General features: G+C 44.0%; 1 long non-coding RNA gene across 4 annotated transcripts in view; it reads right to left on the bottom strand.

Moving 5' to 3' along the window:
• Positions 1–20,657, bottom strand: part of LOC143764231 (uncharacterized) — a 155,030-nt gene that overhangs the window by 108,994 nt on the left and 25,379 nt on the right. For 3 of the 4 annotated variants that reach the window (XR_013213120.1, XR_013213118.1, XR_013213119.1), the window contains one exon: positions 14,207–14,308. This is a non-coding gene — a long non-coding RNA (uncharacterized LOC143764231). Of the gene's footprint in view, positions 1–14,206; positions 14,309–19,973; positions 20,060–20,657 lie in introns of those variants that run through there. The other variant, XR_013213121.1, reaches the window with a different exon arrangement.

Consider the following 20,657-nt stretch of genomic DNA (forward strand, 5'->3'; position numbering starts at 1 on the left):
CGGATTTTTCCGCAGCGGATTTGGAAAATCCGCAGTGCAAAACCACTGCGGTTTTCACTGTGGATTTTCTCGCGGTTTCTTCTGCGGATTCCTCTGCGGGTTTTCAACAGCACTTTCCTATTGGTGCTGGTTGAAAACCGCTTTGGAATCCGCACAAAGAATTGACATGCTGCGGAAAATAATCCGCTGCGTTTCCGCGCGGAATTTTCTGCAGCATGTGCACAGCGGGTTTTTTTCCCCATAGGTTTACATGGTACTGTAAACTTTGGGAAAACTGCTGCGGATCCGCAGCGTCAAATCCGCTGCGGATCCGCAGCAAAATCCGCAGCGTGTGCACATACCCAAAAGGTATTGTGTTTTTACTGTGGATTTCATGCATTCATGTCAATGGAAAAAAAATGTACAAAATAAAATGCATGAAATGTGCAGGGAAAAATTGACACACACAGATTGAAAACATTTGCAAAACAGGCCAATTTGCAGGCCAAAAAAAAATCAGCATGAGGATAAGAAAAAACTCATTCACTTTAACACTGCAGTATGACGCACACACAATGTCATGCCAGAATAGGAATAACGGGAGGTAAAGAGATTTGCAGGCCTTCCGTCCAGCAATCACAGATTACAGACCTGGCAGATAGACCAAAGTCCTGTGAACTGACTCTCCCATCTCTACTTGCAGCTTTATATTCAGGAGGTCCATGTCTGGACTCTCATTTAGGCTACAGAACTCCTATTTTACTGGTTCTAACTAAATTAGCAACTAATCTATTGTAGGATAAAGAGCCGGAACATAGCATTTATGGTAATTTAGCAAAAGCAAAACTCCAAAAAATATTGGTAATACACAAGATAAAGGATTAATCTATTGTAACGTCAAATTACAATATACAGTATGGACAAGCTGCTCAGGTATCTCAGGGAAGAGAACAGTATATTTATTTATTTACTAGATGGTAGCCCGATTCTAATGCATCGGGTATTCTAGAATATGTATGTAGTTTATTTATGAAGATTTTAGAATAATATATTGAATACACAGGCCACGTAGTATATAGCACAGCCACGTAGTATATAACAGCCCACGTAGTACATAGCACTGCCACGTAGTATATAGCATAGCCACGTAGTATATAGCACAGCCCACGGAGTATATAGCACAGCCCACGGAGTATATTGCACAGCCACGTAGTATATAACACAGCCCACGGAGTATATAACACAGCTCACAAAGTATATAGCACAGCCACGTAGTTTATAACAGCTCAGGTAGTATACAACAGCCCACGCACGCAGTATATAACACAGCCCACGTAGTGTATAACACAGCCCACGTAGTGTATAACACAGCCCACGTAGTATATAACACAGCCCACATACTATATAACAGCCCACGTAGTGTATAACACAGCCCACGTAGTATATAGCACAGCCCACGTAGTATATAACAGCCCATATAGTGTATAACACAGCCCACGTAGTATATAGCACAGCCCACATAGTATATTGCAGAGCCACGTAGTATATTGCACAGCCCAAGTAGTATATTGCACAGCCCACATAGTATATTGCACAGCCCACGTAGTATATTGCACAGCCCACGTAGTATATTGCACAGCCATGTAGTATATAGCACAGCCACATAGTATATTGCACAGCCCACGTAGTATATTGCACAGCCCACGTAGTATATTGCACAGCCCACGTAGTATATTGCACAGCCACGTAGTATATTGCACTGCCCATAGTATATAGCACAGCCCACATAGTATATTGCACAGCCCACGTAGTATATAGCACAGCCCACGTAGTATATTGCACAGCTCACGTAGTATATTGCACAGCCCACGTAGTATGATGCACAGTGTTATGACCCCAATGGCGAGGGTCTCAGAGATATCAGCCAGTCTGCGAAGTACAAAAATCCAGCTCATAGGGCAGTGGTAACTGGGTTGACCATATATCTACTCCTAACGCCAACACTAGAAGTAGCCGGGGAACATGCCTACGTTGGTCGCTAGATGTCTCGCGCCAGCCGGAGAGCTAACTACCCCTAGAAGAGGAAAACAAAGACCTCTCTTGCCTCCAGAGAAAGGACCCCAAAAGTAGGATACAAGCCCCCCACAAATAATAACGGTGAGGTAAGAGGAAAATGACAAACACAGAGATGAACTAGGTTTAGCAAAGAGAGGCCCACTTACTAATAGCAGAATGTAGTAAGATAACTTATATGGTCAACAAAAACCCTATCAAAAATCCACACTGGAGATTCAAGAACCCCCGAACCGTCTAACGGCCCGGGGGGAGAACACCAGCCACCCTAGAGCTTCCAGCAAGGTCAGGATACAGATTATATACAAGCTGGACAAAAATGCAAACAAAAACAAATAGCAAAAAGCAAGAAAACAGACTTAGCTTAAACAAGCAGGAACCAGGATCAGTGGACAAGAGCACTACAGATTAGCTCTGATATCAACGTTGCCAGGCATTGAACTGAAGGTCCAGGGAGCTTATATAGCAACACCCCTGACCTAACGACCCAGGTGAGCATACAAGGGATGAATGACATACCCAGAGTCAAATCACTAGTAGCCACTAGAGGGAGCCAAAAGGTAAATTCACAACAGTACCCCCCCCCCCTTAGTGAGGGGTCACCGAACCCTCACCAAGACCACCAGGGCGATCAGGATGAGCGGCGTGAAAGGCCCGAACTAAATCGGCCGCATGCACATCAGAGGCGACCACCCAGGAATTATCCTCCTGACCATAGCCCTTCCACTTGACCAGGTACTGAAGCCTCCGCCTGGAGAGACGAGAATCTAAGATCTTCTCCACCACGTACTCCAACTCGCCCTCAACCAACACCGGAGCAGGAGGCTCAGCAGAAGGAACCACAGGCACAACGTACCGCCGCAACAAGGACCTATGAAATACGTTGTGAATGGCAAACGACACCGGAAGATCCAGGCGAAAGGATACAGGATTAAGGATCTCCAATATCTTGTAAGGACCAATGAATCGAGGCTTAAATTTGGGAGAGGAGACCTTCATAGGAACAAATCGAGAAGACAGCCACACCAAATCCCCAACACGAAGTCGGGAACCCACACCGCGGCGGCGGTTGGCAAAACGCTGAGCCTTCTCCTGTTACAACTTCAAGTTGTCCACCACATGATTCCAGATCCGCTGCAACCTATCCACCACAGAATCCACTCCAGGACAGTCAGAAGGCTCCACATGTCCCGAGGAAAAACGAGGATGGAAACCGGAGTTGCAGAAAAATGGCGAAACCAAGGTGGCAGAACTAGCCCGATTATTAAGGGCCAAAACACCTCAAATACGCCTCCAGGGTCTGATTAGTTCGTTCCGTTTGTCCGTTAGTCTGTGGATGAAAAGCGGACGAAAACGACAATTCAATGCCCATCCTACCACAAAAGGATCGCCAGAACCTGGAAACAAACTGGGATCCTCTGTCCGACACAATATTCTCAGGAATGCCGTGCAAACGAACCACGTTCTGGAAGAACACAGGAACCAGATCAGAAGAGGAAGGCAGCTTAGGCAAAGGAACCAGATGGACCATCTTGGAGAAACGATCACATATCACCCAGATGACAGACATGCCCTGAGACACCGGAAGATCCGAAATGAAATCCATAGAGATGTGTGTCCAAGGTCTCTTCGGGACAGGCAAGGGCAAGAGCAACCCGCTGGCACGTGAACAGCAAGGCTTAGCTCGAGCACAAGTACCACAGGACTGCACAAATGACCGCACATCCCTTGACAAGGAAGGCCACCAAAAGGACCTGGCCACCAGATCTCTGGTGCCAAAAATTCCCGGGTGCCCTGCCAACACTGAGGAATGAACCTCGGAAATGACTCTGTTGGTCCATTTAGCAGGCACAAACAATCTGTCAGGTGGACAAGAGTCAGGCCTACCAGCCTGAAATCTCTGCAACACACGTCGCAGATCTGGAGAAATAGCTGACAAGATAACTCCTTCCTTAAGAATACCCACAGGTTCAGCGACTCCAGGAGCATCAGGCACAAAGCTCCTAGACAGAGCATCGGCCTTCACATTCTTAGAACCTGGTAAATACGAGACCACAAAGTCAAAACGGGAGAAAAACAATGACCAGCGGGCCTGTCTAGGATTCAGGCGTTTAGCAGACTCGAGATACATCAGATTTTTGTGATCAGTCAAGACCACCACACGATGCTTAGCACCCTCGAGCCAATGACGCCACTCCTCAAATGCCCACTTCATGGCCAACAACTCCCGATTGCCCACATCATAATTTCGCTCTGCCGGCGAAAATTTCCTAGAGAAAAAGGCACAAGGTCTCATAGTAGAGCAACCAGGGCCTCTCTGCGACAAAACGGCCCCTGCCCCAATCTCCGAAGCATCCACCTCAACCTGAAAGGGAAGTGAGATGTCAGGCTGGCACAAAACAGGCGCCGAAGTAAACCGGCGTTTCAACTCCTGGAAAGCCTCCACGGCAGCAGGAGCCCAGTTAGCCACATCAGAGCCTTTCTTGGTCATATCCGTCAACGGTTTAACAACGCTAGAAAAATTAGCGATAAAACGACGGTAGAAGTTAGCAAAACCCAAGAACTTCTGAAGACTCTTAACTGACGAGGGCTGAGTCCAATCATGAATAGCTCGGACCTTGACTGGGTCCATCTCCACAGCAGAAGGGGAAAAAATGAACCCTAAAAAGGGAACCTTCTGTACACCAAAGAGACACTTTGAGCCCTTAACAAACAAAGAATTTTCACGCAAAATCTTGAAAACCATCCTGACCTGCTCCACATGCGAGTCCCAATCATCAGAAAAAAACAGAATATCATCCAGATAAACGATCAAAAATTTATCCAGATACTTCCGGAAGATGTCATGCATAAAGGACTGAAAAACTGAAGGTGCATTAGAGAGCCCAAATGGCATCACCAAGTACTCAAAATGACCTTCGGGCGTATTGAATGCGGTTTTCCATTCATCTCCTTGCTTAATGCGCACAAGGTTGTACGCACCACGAAGGTCTATCTTGGTGAACCACTTGGCACCTTTAATCCGGGCAAACAAATCTGACAACAGCGGCAAAGGATACTGAAATTTGACAGTGATCTTATTTAAAAGCCGATAGTCAATACAAGGCCTCAAAGATCCGTCCTTTTTGGCCACAAAAAAGAATCCCGCACCAAGAGGGGAAGAAGAAGGACGGATATGCCCCTTCTCAAGAGACTCCTTGATATATGAACGCATCGCGGTATGTTCAGGTACCGACAGATTAAACAGTCTCCCCTTAGGAAACTTACTGCCCGGAATCAAATCTATTGCACAGTCACATTCCCTATGAGGAGGCAGTGCACTGGACTTAGACTCACTGAAGACATCCTGATAATCAGACAAATACGCCGGAACTTCCGAAGGCGTAGAAGAAGCAATAGACAAGGGCAGGGAATCTCCATGAATTCCATGGCAGCCCCAACTTGACACTGACATAGCCTTCCAGTCCAAGACTGGATTATGGGTCTGTAACCATGGTAAACCCAAAACAACCAAATCATGCATTTTATGCAGAACAAGAAAACGTATTATTATTACCTCCCGATGTTCGGGAGTCATGCACATGGTAACCTGTGTCCAAAACTGCGGTTTATTTTTTGCCAATGGCGTAGAATCAATACCTCTAAGAGGGATAGGATTTTCCAATGGCTCCAGAACAAACCCGCAGCGCTTGGCAAATGACAGATCCATAAGACTCAGGGCAGCACCTGAGTCTACAAACGCCATGACAGGATATGATGACAGTGAGCAAATCAAAGTTACAGATAGAATAAATTTAGGTTGCAAATTACCAATGGCGACAGGACTAACAACCTTAGAAAGACGTTTAGAGCATGCTGAGATAACATGTGTAGAATCACCACAATAGTAACACAAGCCATTCTGGCGTCTATGAATTTTCCGCTCATTTCTAGTCAGGATTCTATCACATTGCATTAAATTTGTTCAGACAGCACCATGAGGGAATTTGCAGTTTTGCGCTCCCGCAACCGCCGGTCAATTTGAATTGCCAGGGCCATGGAATCATTCAGACCTGTGGGAATGGGAAAACCCACCATCACATTCTTAATGGCTTCAGAAAGGCCATTTCTAAAATTTGCAGCCAATGCACACTCGTTCCACTGGGTCAGCACGGACCATTTCCGAAATTTTTGGCAATACACTTCAGCCTCGTCCTGGCCCTGAGACATAGCCAGCAAGGCTTTTTCTGCCTGAATCTCAAGATTGGGTTCCTCATAAAGCAAACCGAGCGCCAGAAAAAACGCATCAATATCAGCCAATGCCGGATCTCCTGGCGCCAGCGAGAAAGCCCAATCCTGAGGGTCGCCCCGTAAAAAAGAAATAACAATTTTCACTTGCTGAGCGGAGTCTCCAGAGGAACAGGGTCTCAGGGACAAAAACAATTTACAATTATTCCTGAAATTTCTAAACTTAAATCGGTCTCCGGAAAACAGTTCAGGAATCGGTATCTTAGGTTCTGACATAGGATTTCTGGTAACATAATCTTGTATGCCCTGCACACGAGCAGCAAGCTGGTCCACACTTGTAATCAAGGTCTGGACATTCATGTCTGCAGCAATCACAAGCCACTCAGAGATAAAGGGGAAAAGAAAAAAAAAATGAGAGAGAGAAAAAAAAAACTCAGAACTTTCTTTCTTATAATCCCGCTTCTGCAATGCATTTAACATTTAATACTGGCCTGGCAAACTGTTATGACCCCAATGGCGAGGGTCTCAGAGATATCAGCCAGTCTGCGAAGTACAAAAATCCAGCTCATAGGGCAGTGGTAACTGGGTTGACCATATATCTACTCCTAACGCCAACACTAGAAGTAGCCGGGGAACATGCCTACGTTGGTCGCTAGATGTCTCGCGCCAGCCGGAGAGCTAACTACCCCTAGAAGAGGAAAACAAAGACCTCTCTTGCCTCCAGAGAAAGGACCCCAAAAGTAGGATACAAGCCCCCCACAAATAATAACGGTGAGGTAAGAGGAAAATGACAAACACAGAGATGAACTAGGTTTAGCAAAGAGAGGCCCACTTACTAATAGCAGAATGTAGTAAGATAACTTATATGGTCAACAAAAACCCTATCAAAAATCCACACTGGAGATTCAAGAACCCCCGAACCGTCTAACGGCCCGGGGGGAGAACACCAGCCACCCTAGAGCTTCCAGCAAGGTCAGGATACAGATTATATACAAGCTGGACAAAAATGCAAACAAAAACAAATAGCAAAAAGCAAGAAAACAGACTTAGCTTAAACAAGCAGGAACCAGGATCAGTGGACAAGAGCACTACAGATTAGCTCTGATATCAACGTTGCCAGGCATTGAACTGAAGGTCCAGGGAGCTTATATAGCAACACCCCTGACCTAACGACCCAGGTGAGCATACAAGGGATGAATGACATACCCAGAGTCAAATCACTAGTAGCCACTAGAGGGAGCCAAAAGGTAAATTCACAACAGCACAGCCCACGTAGTATATTGCACAGCCCATGTAGTATATTACAGCCCACATAGTATATTGCACAGCCCACATAGTATATTGCACAGCCCACGTAGTATATTGCACAGCCCATGTAGTATATTGCACAGCCCACGTAGTATATAGCAATGTGGGCATCATATCCCTGATAAAAAAAAAGAATTAAAATAAAAAATAGTTATATACTCACCTTCCGTTGGTCCCCGGATCCAGGCGAAGCGTTTACCGATGCTCCTCACGCGCTCCGGTCCCAAGAGTGCATTGCGGTCTCGCGAGATGATGACGTAGCGGTCTCGCGAGACCGCTATGTCATCATCTCGCGAGATCGCAATGCATGGAGCGGTCACCGGAGTGTCGCGAGGAGCGGGAAAGGCATGTTCTGGATCCGAGGGGCCGACGGATGGTGAGAATATACCTATTTTTTATTTTTTTTTATTATTTTTAACATTAGATCTTTTTACTATTGATGCTGCATAGGCAGCATCAATAGTAAAAAGCTGGTCACACAGGGTTAATAGCAGAATTAACGGAGTGCGTTACACCACGGCATAACACGGTCCGCTAACGCTGCCATTAACCCCTTCACCCCGAAGCCTGTTTTCACCTAAGTGACAGGGCCAATTTTTAGAATTCTGACCACTGTCACTTTATGAGGTCATAACTCTAAAACGCTTCAATGGATCCTGGCGATTCTGACATTGTTTTCTCGTGACATATTGTACTTCATGATAGTGGTAAAACTTCTTCGATATGACTTGCATTTATTTGTGAAAAAAACAAAAATTTGTCGAAAATTATGAAAATTTAGCAATTTTCAAACTTTTAGTTTTTATGCCCTTAAATTAGAGAGTTATATCTCATAATATAGTTAATAAACAACATTTCCCACATGTCTGCTTTACATCAGCACAATTTTGGAAACAATTTTTTTTTTGTTAGGGAGTTATAAGGGTTAAAAGTTGACCAGCGATTTCTCATTTTTGCAACAAAATTTGCAAAACCATTTTTTTTACGGACCACCTCACACTTGAAGTGACTTTGAGGGGTCTATATGACAGAAAATGCCCAAAAGTGACACCATTCTAAAAACTGCACCCCTCAAGGTACTCAAAACCACATTCAAAAATTAACCCTTCAGGTGCTTCACAGGAATTTTTGGAATGTTTAAAAAAAATTGAACATTTAACTTTTTTTTCACAAAATTTTTACTTCAGATCCAATTTGTTTTATTTTACCAAGGGTAACAGGAGAAATTGGACCAAAAAAAATCGTTGTACAATTTGTCCTGAGTACGCCGATACCCCACATGTTGGGGTAAACCATTGATTGGGCACATGGCAGAGCTCGGAAGGGAAGGAGCGCCATTTGACTTCTCAATGCAAGATTTGCTGGAATTGAGATCGGAACCCATGTCGCGATTGGAGAGCCTAAAAAGTGGAAGTGGAAACCCCAACAAGTGACACCATTTTGGAAAGTAGACCCTCTAAGGAACTAATCTAGATGTGTGGTGAGCACTTTGAACCTCCAAGTGCTTCACAGAAGTTAATAATGTAGAGCCGTAAAAAAAAATTCATATTCATTTTCACAAAAAATGATCTTTTTGCCCCAAATTTTTTATTTTCCCAAGGGTAACAGGATAAATTCGACCCCAAAAGTTGTTGTGCAATTTGTCCTGAGTACGCTGATACTTCATATATGGCGATAAACCACTGTTTGGGCGCATGGCAGAGCTCGGAAGGGAAGGAGCGCCATTTGACTTTTCAATGCAAAATTGGCTGGAATTGAGATCGGAACCCATGTCGTGTTTGGAGAGCCCCTGACGTGCCTAAACAGTGGAAACCCCCACAAGTGACACCATTTTGGAAAGTAGACCCTCTAAGGAACTAATCTAGATGTGTGGTGAGCACTTTGAACCTCCAAGTGCTTCACAGAAGTTTATAATGTAGAGCCGTAAAAAAAATTTCATATTAATTTTCACAAAAAATGATCTTTTTGCCCCAAATTTTTTATTTTCCCAAGGGTAACAGGATAACTTGGACCCCAAAAGATGTTGTGCAATTTGTCCTGAGTACGCTGATACTTCATATATGGGGATAAACCACTGTTTGAGCGCATGGCAGAGCGCGGAAGGGAAGGAGCGCCATTTGACTTTTCAATGCAAAATTGGCTGGAATTGAGATCGGAACCCATGTCGTGTTTGGAGAGCCCCTGACGTGCCTAAACAGTGGAAACCCCCACAAGTGACACCATTTTGGAAAGAAGACCCCCTAAGGAACTTATCTAGATGTGTGGTGAGCACTTTTAACCCCCAATTGTTTGACTAAAGTTTAGAATGTAGCGCTGTGAAAATTAAAAAATCATTTTTTCTTTCCACAAAATGATGTTTTAGCCCGCAATTTTTTTTTCCCAAGGGTAACAGGAGAAATTGGACCACAAAAGTTATTGTCCAATTTGTCCTGAGTACGCTGATACCCCATATATGGGGGGGAACCACTGTTTGGGCGCACGGCAGAGCTCGGAAGGGAAGGAGCGCCGTTTGAATTGCAGACTTAGATGGATTGGTCTGCAGGTGTCATGTTGCATTTGCAGAGCCCCTGATGTACCTAAACAGTAGAAACCCCCAAGTGACCCCATATTGGAAACTAGACCCCCCAAGGAACTTATCTAGATGTGTTGTGAGAACTTTGAACCAACAAGTGTTTCACTACAGTTTATCACGCAGAGCCGTGAAAATAAAAAATATTTTTTTTTCCACAAAACTGATATTTTAGCCCCCACGTTTTTATTTTTCCAAGGGTAACAGGACAAATTGGACCCCAAAAGTTGTTGTCCAACTTGTCCTGAGAACGCTGATACCCCATATGTTGGGGGGAACCACTGTTTGGGCGCACAGGAGAACTCGGAAGGGAAGGAGCACTGTTTTAGTTTTTCAAAGCAGAATTGGCTGGAATTGAGATCGGATGCCATGTCGCGTTTGGAGAGCCCCTGATGTGCCTAAACAGTGAAAACTCCCCAATTCTAACTGAAACCCTAACCCCAACCCTAACCCCAACCCTAACCCCAGCCCTAACCCTAGCCCTAACCCTAGCCCTAACCCTAGCGCTACTTTCACACTAGCGTTTTTTTGCATACGTCGCAATGCTTCGTTTTGGCGAAAAAACGCATCCTGCAAAGTCATCTGCAGGATGCGTTTTTTCCCCATAGACTAACATTAGTGACGCATTGCGACGTATTGACACACGTCGCAACCGTCGTGCGACGGTTGCGTCGTGTTGTGGCGGACCGCCGGCAGCAAAAAACGTTACATGTAACTTTTTTTGTGCCGACGGTCCACCATTTCCGACCGCGCATGCGTGGCTGGAACTCCGCCCCCACCTCCCCGCACCTCACAATGGAGCAGCGGATGCGTGGAAAAACAGCATCCGCTGCCCCCGTTGTGCGGCGCTTGCACAGTATGCGTCGGTACGTCGGGCCGACGCAGCGCGACGGCCCCGTACCGACGCTAGTGTGAAAGTAGCCTAACGGGAAAATGGAAATAAATATATTTTTTAAAATTTTATTATTTTTCCCTAACTAAGGGGGTGATGAAGGGGGATTTGATTTACTTTTATAGCGTTTTTTGGGCGGATTTTTATGGTTGGCAGCCATCACACACTAAAAGACGCTTTTTATTGCAAAAAATAGTTTTTGCATCACCACATTTTGAGAGCTATAATTTATCCATATTTTGGCCCACAGAGTCATGTGAGATCTTGTTTTTTGCGGGACGAGTTGACATTTTTATTGGTACCATTTTCAGGCACATGACATTTTTTGATCGCTTTTTATTCCGATTTTTGGGAGGCGGAATGAACAAAAACCAGCAATTCCTGAAATTCTTTTAGGGGGGGCGTTTATACCATTCCACGTGTGGTAAAATTGATAAAGCAGTTTTATTCTTCAGGTCAGTACGATTACAGCAATACCTCATTTATGTAATTTTTTTATGTTTTGGCGCTTTTACACAATAAAAACTATTTTATATAAAAAAATAATTGTTTTTGCATCGCTTTATTCTGAGAGCTATAACTTTTTTATTTTTCTGCTGATGATGCTGTATGGCGGCTTTTTTTTGCGGGACAAGATGACGTTTTCAGCGGTACCATGGTTATTTATATCCGTCTTTTTGATCGCGTGTTATTCCACTTTTTGTTTGGCGGTATGAGAATAAAGCGTTGTTTTTTGCCTCGTTTTTTTTTTTTTACAGTGTTCACTGAAGGGGTTAACTAGTGCTATAGTTTTATAGGTGGGGTCGTTACGGACGCGGCGATACTAAATATGTGTACTTTTATTTTGTGAATTTTTTTTATTTAGATAAAGAAATGTATTTATGGGAATATTTTTTTTTTCTTTATTTAGGAATTTTTTTTTTATTTTTTTTTTACACATGTGGACATTTTTTTTTTTTACTTTTTAACTTTGTCCCATGGGGGGACATCACAGATCGGTGATCTGACAGTGTGCACAGCACTCTGTCAGATCACCGATGTGACAGGCAAGGGCAGAGGCTTGCCGGCGCCTGCTATTAGGAACTCTCAGCAGGCGCCGGCAAGCTAGGTCATCTCATGACCCGGAAGGAGTCCCGCGGCCATCTTGGATCCGGGGACTCCTTCCAGGTCACCGGAGCAGCGCGATCTCATCGCGTTGCTCCGATGGGAGAGCGCAGGGAGCCCCCGTCCCTGCGCGATCCCCCTCTATGCCGCTGTCACTAATGACAGCGGCATCAGAGGGGTTAAATGCCTGCGATCGGCGATAGCGCCGATCGTGGGCATTGCTGCGGGGTGTCAGCTGTCATATACAGCTGACACCCGCACCCGATCACCGCGGCGCTCAGCGCGAGACCGCGGTGATCGATGCGCCGTACTAGTACTGCTGCTGGCACAAATGCAGTGCCGGCAGCGCAGTACTAGTACGGCACATGTCGCGAAGGGGTTAACCCTGTGTGAGCGGGGAGTATGGAGCGGGCACTGACTGCGGGGAGTAAGGAGCGGCCATTTTGCCGCCGGACTGTGCCCGTCGCTGATTAGTCATGGCTGTTTGGCCACGACCAATCAGCGACTTGGGATTTCTGTTACAGACAGACAAACAGAAAGACGGAAGTGACCCTTAGACAATTATATAGTAGATTATGCTATTCTTAAAAAGCACTATTTTATCATTGCTGTCCCCAATGAGGCTCACAATCTAAATACCCTATCAGGGTGTCTTTGGAGAGAGCGAGGAAATCAGAGAACACAGAGGAAAACCACGCAAACACAGGGAGAACATACAAACTTCTTGCAGAAGTTGTTCTTGGAGGGATTTGAACCTAGGACCCCACTCTGCAAGGCTGAGCCATCGTGCTGCCCAGTATACTATACGCCACAGAATATCTCACTGCGAGTATGTCAGGTCTAGCTATATTTTCTACAAGCAAATTTACTTTGCATTTCCAGATCTCTAAAATGCAAGGAAATGGTTTATGTAGCATATACTTTTGTAAGTAAATCTGTGGTTTCAATGGGAGAAATATGCTGCAGATGTCTCCATTCTCAAGCAACTTATAACTTTACGGCAGCTGGAGAGCCATTTGCTTGCTGGCAGTCTGCAGTCAGTGGCGATGGGCATGATTGAGAATTAGTAAATTCCTGTAGCGTCTAGTCAGTTTGCTAAATTCATGAATATAAAATATCTGCTAAAAGATGTGTATAGGGAAATTCCTATAAAATCAATGTCATTATATTTAGTGAAGAGTTGTGCTCCAGAGAGCACCTAAACTGTAAACAGCAGCTGTTACTTTTTTCTATAATGCCTGCTAATACTACATTTTATTCTGACTATTTAATTAAAATAAGTATTTTTGTTACATTTCTACCAGGACTTCATGGAGCAATGTCCGCCTGTTACCAGATGCAGCCACATTCACCCCATAGAGGGCACTCGTGATGGAGACACACTGAGCAGCACAGGCACTGTCCAGTCAAGTATACTGGAGTGAATGGAACCTGCGGTGTCATCCAGGCAGGAAGAGAGTGTTTTGATTTGCTTGTTAGGTATAATAATAATTTTATTTCTATGGAGCCAACATATTCTGCAGCACTTTCCAATTCAGACCCCTGGTTCACTGGTGATAATCCTGATGCTTCATGGCTTGTGACCCTGACCACATTTGCTCTGTATACCCCTTTTGACTGACAACAGCTAACCTAACTTCGCTTTCATTGACCACCTGACCCTGACTTCTTAACTAAGATTTTGTCTTCTGACTCTTTCCCTGGTGTTGTACCTCCCAAGGCGGCTTTATTTGGCAATACTTACTTCCAGATTGCTGCTCTGCCCAGCACCTACTCTGTATAGACAACCCAAAACGCCCCATTGTATGTCCAGATCCATATATAGGGTATAAAGGGCGATTTCTGTCAAATGCCCTGGACGGCCTTAACATTTTTACTTTTTAGTGTCCACACTTTGCCATGTTTCAGGTGTAAGTGGCAGGTTAACCCTAGCACCTATTACCTAGGTCGCACCACCAAATTCTCCCATAGCCACAAAATCAGTTTTTAATTTGCAAGAACTAGTAACACTAAAGATCACTCTACCCAACTAGTTTTAGAAAAGGCTGGCTTACCTTGGTCTGTGTTCAGGTAAAGGTACAAGATGAACAGCAACAATAAAGATGCCACCTTGTTATAGGTGCTCTCTACCTTGTTTTTTTCTCTAATGAATGGCCCTGAATTAAAAAGAAAAGAAATAGACTATAAATCATGTTACGATCTTCGGCTTCTCCACTTCCAGCTTGATAAAACACAGTGGACCTACACCAGCAGATGACATGGCTCCCCAAACCATCACTGACTGTGGAAACTTCACACAAGATGTCCAGTAGCTTGGAATGTGTGCACCTTCACTCTTCCTCCAGACTCTGGGACCTCGATTTCAAAATGAAATGCAAAATTTACTTTCATCTGAAAACAACACCGTGGACCACTGAGCAACAATCCAGTTCTTTTCCTCCTTGGCCCAGGTAAGAAACTTCTGGCATTGTCTATTGGTCATGAGTGGGAAGCACGGTGGCTCAGTGGATAGCACTGCAGCCTTGCAGCGCTGGAGTCCTCAGTTCAAATCCCCCCAAGGACAACATCTGCAAGGAGTTTCTATGTTCTCCCCATGTTTGCAGTGGGTTTCCTCTCACATTCCAAAGACATACTGATAGGGAATCTAGATTGTGAGCTTCATAAGGCCATGTGCACACGTTCAGGATTTTTAGCGTTTTTTCGCTATAAAAACGTGATAAAAACGCGAAAAAAACGCTAACATATGCCTCCTATTATTTACAAGGTATTCCGCATTTTTTGTGCAAATGTTGCGATTTTTTCCGCGAAAAAATCGCATAGCGGAAAAAAAAGCAACATGTTCATTAAAAATGCGGAATTGCAGGGATTCCGCACACCTAGGAGTCCATTGATCTGCTTACTTCCCGCACGGGGCTGTGCACACCATGCGGGAAGTAAGCAGATTATGTGCGGTTGGTACCCAGGGTGGAGGAGAGGAGACTCTCCTCCACGCACTGGGCACCATATAAGTGGTCAAAAAATAAGAAATAAAATAAAAAATAGTCCTATACTCACCCTCGATGTCCCGCGCAGTGTTCCCCCCTCACCGCTGCACGCTGCCGTTCGGTTCCTGTAGCTGATGTGCGGCGAAGGACCTTGCCGATGACGTCACTGTCCTGTGATTGGTCGTGAGCGGTCATGTGACCGCTCACGTGACCGTGACGTCACGGAAGGCCCTGTGCGCACAGACCAGCTATAGGAAGACGAACGGACGCCGCTGATGAGATGTCTGGGTGAGTATAAGCATTTTTTTATTTTTTTTATTATTTTTAAACATTCTATCTTTTACTATAGATGCTGCATAAGCTGCATCTATAGTAAAAAGTTGGTCACAGTTGTCAAACAGTATGTTTGACAAGTGTGACCAACTTGTCAGTCAGTTTTCCAAGCGATGCTACAGATCGCTTGGAAAACTTTAGCATTCTGCAAGCTAATTACGCTTGCAGAATGCTAAAAAAACGCGAAAAAAACGGAAAAAAAACGCAAAAAAAAAATGCGGATTTCTTGCAGAAAATTTCCGGTTTTCTTCAGGAAATTTCTGCAAGAAATCCGCAACGTGTGCACATGGCCTAAGGGACAGCAGTGATAATGTGTGCAAACTGTAAAGCGCTGTGGAATATGTTAGGGCTATATAAAAATAAAGATTATTATTATGAGTGGCTTGACACAAGGAATGTGACACTTGTAGCCCATGTCCTGGATGGTGACCAGAAAATTGCCCACACAGAAAATTGCCAATTGCAGCATCACAAAGTTTCAGATCCATGATATTTGAGGTGCAAGGTGAAGAATGCCCACAGAAAATTGCCCATAGGCTGAATTATAGGATAAATGCTCTGTAGGACAGGGGGATAGTATATGCATGTATACATGAGATGCCCTGCAGGGCAGAAGAAGAATAAATAATTATAGGTGAGATGCTCTGCAGGACAGAAAATAGCAAAGAGATATAGGTTAAATGCTCTGCAGGACAGTGGGATAGTATGCAGGTATACGTGAGATGCTCTGCAGGGCAGAAGAATAATATAGAATTATGGGTGAGATGCTCTGCAGGACAGAAGAATAATATAGAATTATAGGATAGATGCTCTGCAGGACAGAGAATAGCAAAGAGATATAGGTTAAATGCTCTGCAGGACAGTGGGATAGTATGCAGGTATACGTGAGATGCTCTGCAGGGCAGAAGAATAATATAGAATTATGGGTGAGATGCTCTGCAGGACAGAAGAATAATAGAATTATAGGAGAGATGCTCTGCAGGACAGAGAATAGCAAAGAGATATAGGTTAACTGCTCTGCAGGACAGTGGGATAGTATGCAGGTATACGTGAGATGCTCTGCAGGGCAGAAGAATAATATAGAATTATGGGTGAGATGCTCTGCAGGACAGAAGAATAATATAGAATTATAGGAGAGATGCTCTGCAGGACAGAGAATAGCAAAGAGATATAGGTTAAATGCTCTGCAGGACAGGGGGATAGTATGCAGGTATACGTGAGATGCTCTGCAGAACAGAGAATAGTATAGAATTATAGGTGAGAAGCTCTGCAGCACAGAAGAATGTCTGCGAAAATTGCCCACATAAAAAACTACCGACAAGTTTATTAAGAACAGTTTATTAAGGAGGTCTAATAACAACAATAACAAGTTTATTAAACAATCATTGCACACCTGCAAATAATTAGCTGCCGGGTGATTGTCCTTGACTTCCATGGGCTCCATTGAAATACAATACAGCACAACACAGGCAGCAAAGAAAATGCAGAATGGATTTCAACAAAGGTCTCTGAGCCCAGTTTACTTCTCCAGGTTCTACAGGTTCGGTTCACTCATCCCTAGTCCCAGAGTACGGATTCTGTTCTTGTCATTCCACTGTGCCAACAATAATTCCACTCTCATTGTGGTGTGTCTGTGCTTAGAGACCCTTATTCAAATCCACTCTGCATTTCCTTCCATCCTATGCCTGCCTGCACCTGCAGTATATGTGTATGATACATAACTAGGTAGGGTCTGTTCACTCTTACTCTTGGTAGCCATAAGTGGACAGGGAAGGAAGTGCAGGCCCCAGATTCACTGCCACTGAAGTCAATGGGAGAGCAGTGCTGCTATGACACTTCCACTCCTCTGACAGATTCTGACAGAATCTCACCTTTCTGCGGTGCCTTCTGGGCTTCCAGGACCATCTATCTCAGCCAGCAGCACCCTGCTTTTGGCGGGCACCCACGGAGACGATAATGTATTAGCTCTGACCTGCCGTCCCATGTAACTCCACAGATAATACAGTGATTCTTTTGTGGGTACTGATAGCAGTGATGGCTCCTCTGGATCATACTGCTGCTGTTTCTGCATGCATTGTGCTGCTGTTCTGGGCTGGTGGGAGGAGTAAGGCAGAATCAGTGAGAGATGAGAGCAAACTAGATCTATCTTTTGCTGATAATGGCTGACTGCTACAAACCACAGATCTTCAGCATGTTTGCAGTTTTGCACTAGGTCAGCTGTAAATCACAAGTTGATCACACATCATGTGAACATCCTCACCTTTCACCTCAAATATCATAGATGTGAAACTTTGTGATGCTGCAATTGGCAATTTTCCATGTGGGCAATTTTCCTGTGGGCATTTTTCATGTGGGCATTTTTCATGTGGGCAATTTTCCGTGTGGGCAATTTTCTATGTGGGCATTTTTCATGTGGGCAATTTTCCTGTGGGCATTTTTCAGGGAACCGTCCTGGATACGTCTGTGTGTGGTGGCTCTTGAAATAATGACTCCAGCAACAGTCCACTCCTTGTGAATCTCCCCAAATTTTTGAATGGCCTTTTCTTGACAATCCTTTCAAGGCTGCGGCTATCCCGGTTGCTTATGCACCTTTTTCTACCACACTTTTTCCTTCCACTCCACTTTCCATTAATTTTCTTGGATACAGCACTCTGTGAACAGCCAGCTTTTTTAGCAATGACCTTTTGTGGCTTACCCCCCTTGTGGAGTGTGTCAGTGGCTGCCTTCTAGACATCTGTCTTCCCCATGATTGTGGAGCTACTGAAACAGACTAAGGGACCTTTTTAAACGCTTAGGTAGCCTTTGCAGGTGTTTTTTTGTTAATTATTCTAATTTACTGAGATAATGACTTTTGGGTTTTCATTGGCTGAAAGCCATAAACATTAGCAGAAATTAACACTTGGAATAGATCACTCTGTTTGTAATGACTATATAATAGACCGTAAGACCGCAAGGACAGGATCCTCTCCCCTCTGTACCAGTCTGTCATCATAAATTTGTGTACTGTAAGTGATATCTATAACCCTGCATGTAACCCCTTTCTCATGTACAGCACCATGGAATGAATGGTGCTATAAAAATAAAAAATAATAATAATAATATACGAGTTTCAGTTTTTGTATTGAAGAACTGAAATAAATTAACTTTTTCATGATATTCTAATTTTGTGAAAAGCATCTGTATATTAAAATTGAATACACACAAGACAAGGTATCTAAAAAGGGGACTAAACAACAGAGGATAAGGTTATAAGCTAAATATTAAGGTGATAAAAATGAGTGAAATTGCACATAACCACTAGTATATTGAGCAAGGATAAAGTGTCAAATACAAGTGCAATAAAGAAGCAAGTACTGTGTAGTGAAAAGTATTTAGATCAGCTCATAGAGTGTAAGCACATGTTGGATACAGGTATAGTCGGAGCTCATTAGGGGGAAAAACAATGCATCACCAAGGAATAATGGTCACAAACAGTGCAAAGTAATTTTACTTAATAAATTATCCTCTTCGTGTGCGTCCAGACGTGTTTCAACGTTTTTTTTTTTTTTGCTTGGGGGGAGTGTTGAAGAGGAAGGATTTGACAGAAAGCAGAGCAAGGTCCCTCAACCACCAAAAGAGACCTTTACAGATGGAGGCAGGTGTAAGGATCCAAATAATCCACTGACTTGCTCCAGAGAAACAGAATGAATAGTTGTGGCTGGCAAGTGTGAAATTGGTCAAAGGGAACTGCCTCGAAAATGGATAACATCATGCACAGAACCCGGATTCAAAAAGGGAAAGAGCATGAGGTTTCCATCACAAATGAGACACTCTGGCTCGAAGAAAGGAAAGCTTCTTTGGTTGTCAAAAATCTAAACTATCGGAGCGTTGAAGGTCATGCCCAAAAAATCCAGGAGCTGGGATGGCGTTAGACATTACTGCTGTCTGTTAATAATCCAACTGAAGAGCTCCAATGCGATTTGGAGACTGGACAAATTCTCCTCCCTGGACGGGCTTTCACCAAATCATTGTCCAGACTGAGAATGATTACCAACCCACTGGAACAGAGGAGCACCATCTGGGGAGTAAGCCCTTTTTATCACAAAAGGAGTGAAACCTCTGGGTGCACCCTAAACGGTAGAGACTGTCTGAGATTCTGTGAGAGCAAAACACTCTTGCCCTCAGTAGCATCCTTGAATTTCACCTCCAGGCACTATAAAAAGAGCTTATTCCCTGTGAAAGGGAATCGATTAAAAGTCTTTTTGTATTCCCACCAGTCTTTGAATGGTCTCCAGCGCAGGCCGCTAGTTCTGCTGAAACAAGAAATTACAAAGCAATTTTTTGAGACATGAATCAATCAAGAAGAGGGATCAAGAAGATCCTATTGAAGAGCTCCAGAAGATAAACCCTGGTGGAGGGAGATTTTGGAGGGTATATAGTCACCTATTCATTGTCCTTGTTCAATCATAGGGTCAAATCTTTTTTTCTCTTCACATGCATCGTGGAGACACCAGCACTTTACTGCGGCAGCATTCGCAGGGAATGGTTGATCAGTGACAAAACGTCATCCACAGGGAGGTACACTACTGTGCAATGCACCGCGTGTCCTCTCTGGGGTGGTGTAAATAAGATGAGGGACATCAGCCCACAGAGAAAAATGAAAAGAAAAAAATAAATAAATCATGCAGAAAACCTGATACAAGTCACATCTACCTCAAATGGACCCTACATTAAACTTGAGTTGCCTAATGTACTGTATTAGGAGAGGATATAGCCCACCCTGCAGACCCAAACCTGATTTTCACCTAGTGTCAAGTTCTACACGTCAGGAGGGTGTCCCCCAATTCTGTTGTTGAGAAAAAGTAGATTCACTTTATATATGTTGAGGAGAGCCATAAGATCAAATACTTAATTAACCTCAAGACATAAGAGGTTGAGAGAAGTTACCCATAACGTGTATTGTTTAACCTTACATACGTTTTCTCAGATCAAAGTGAGACACTAAAGATGGCTGCCATTTCCTGTATCAGCATGCCATGTGCTGATATCCAAGATGATGACCACCCTGATGACCTCATGGACCAACCCACCCCGATGACCTCATGGATCCACCCATGGACTTGCTCATTGCCCAACCCACTAACCAATGGAATACATCCGATCACTCCCATTTTAGAGCTAATCGAGCCCCCCTTACAGGGATTATATA

This window comes from Ranitomeya variabilis, chromosome 4, assembly GCF_051348905.1.
Source record: "Ranitomeya variabilis isolate aRanVar5 chromosome 4, aRanVar5.hap1, whole genome shotgun sequence".
In the NCBI taxonomy this organism is placed as follows: domain Eukaryota; kingdom Metazoa; phylum Chordata; class Amphibia; order Anura; family Dendrobatidae; genus Ranitomeya; species Ranitomeya variabilis.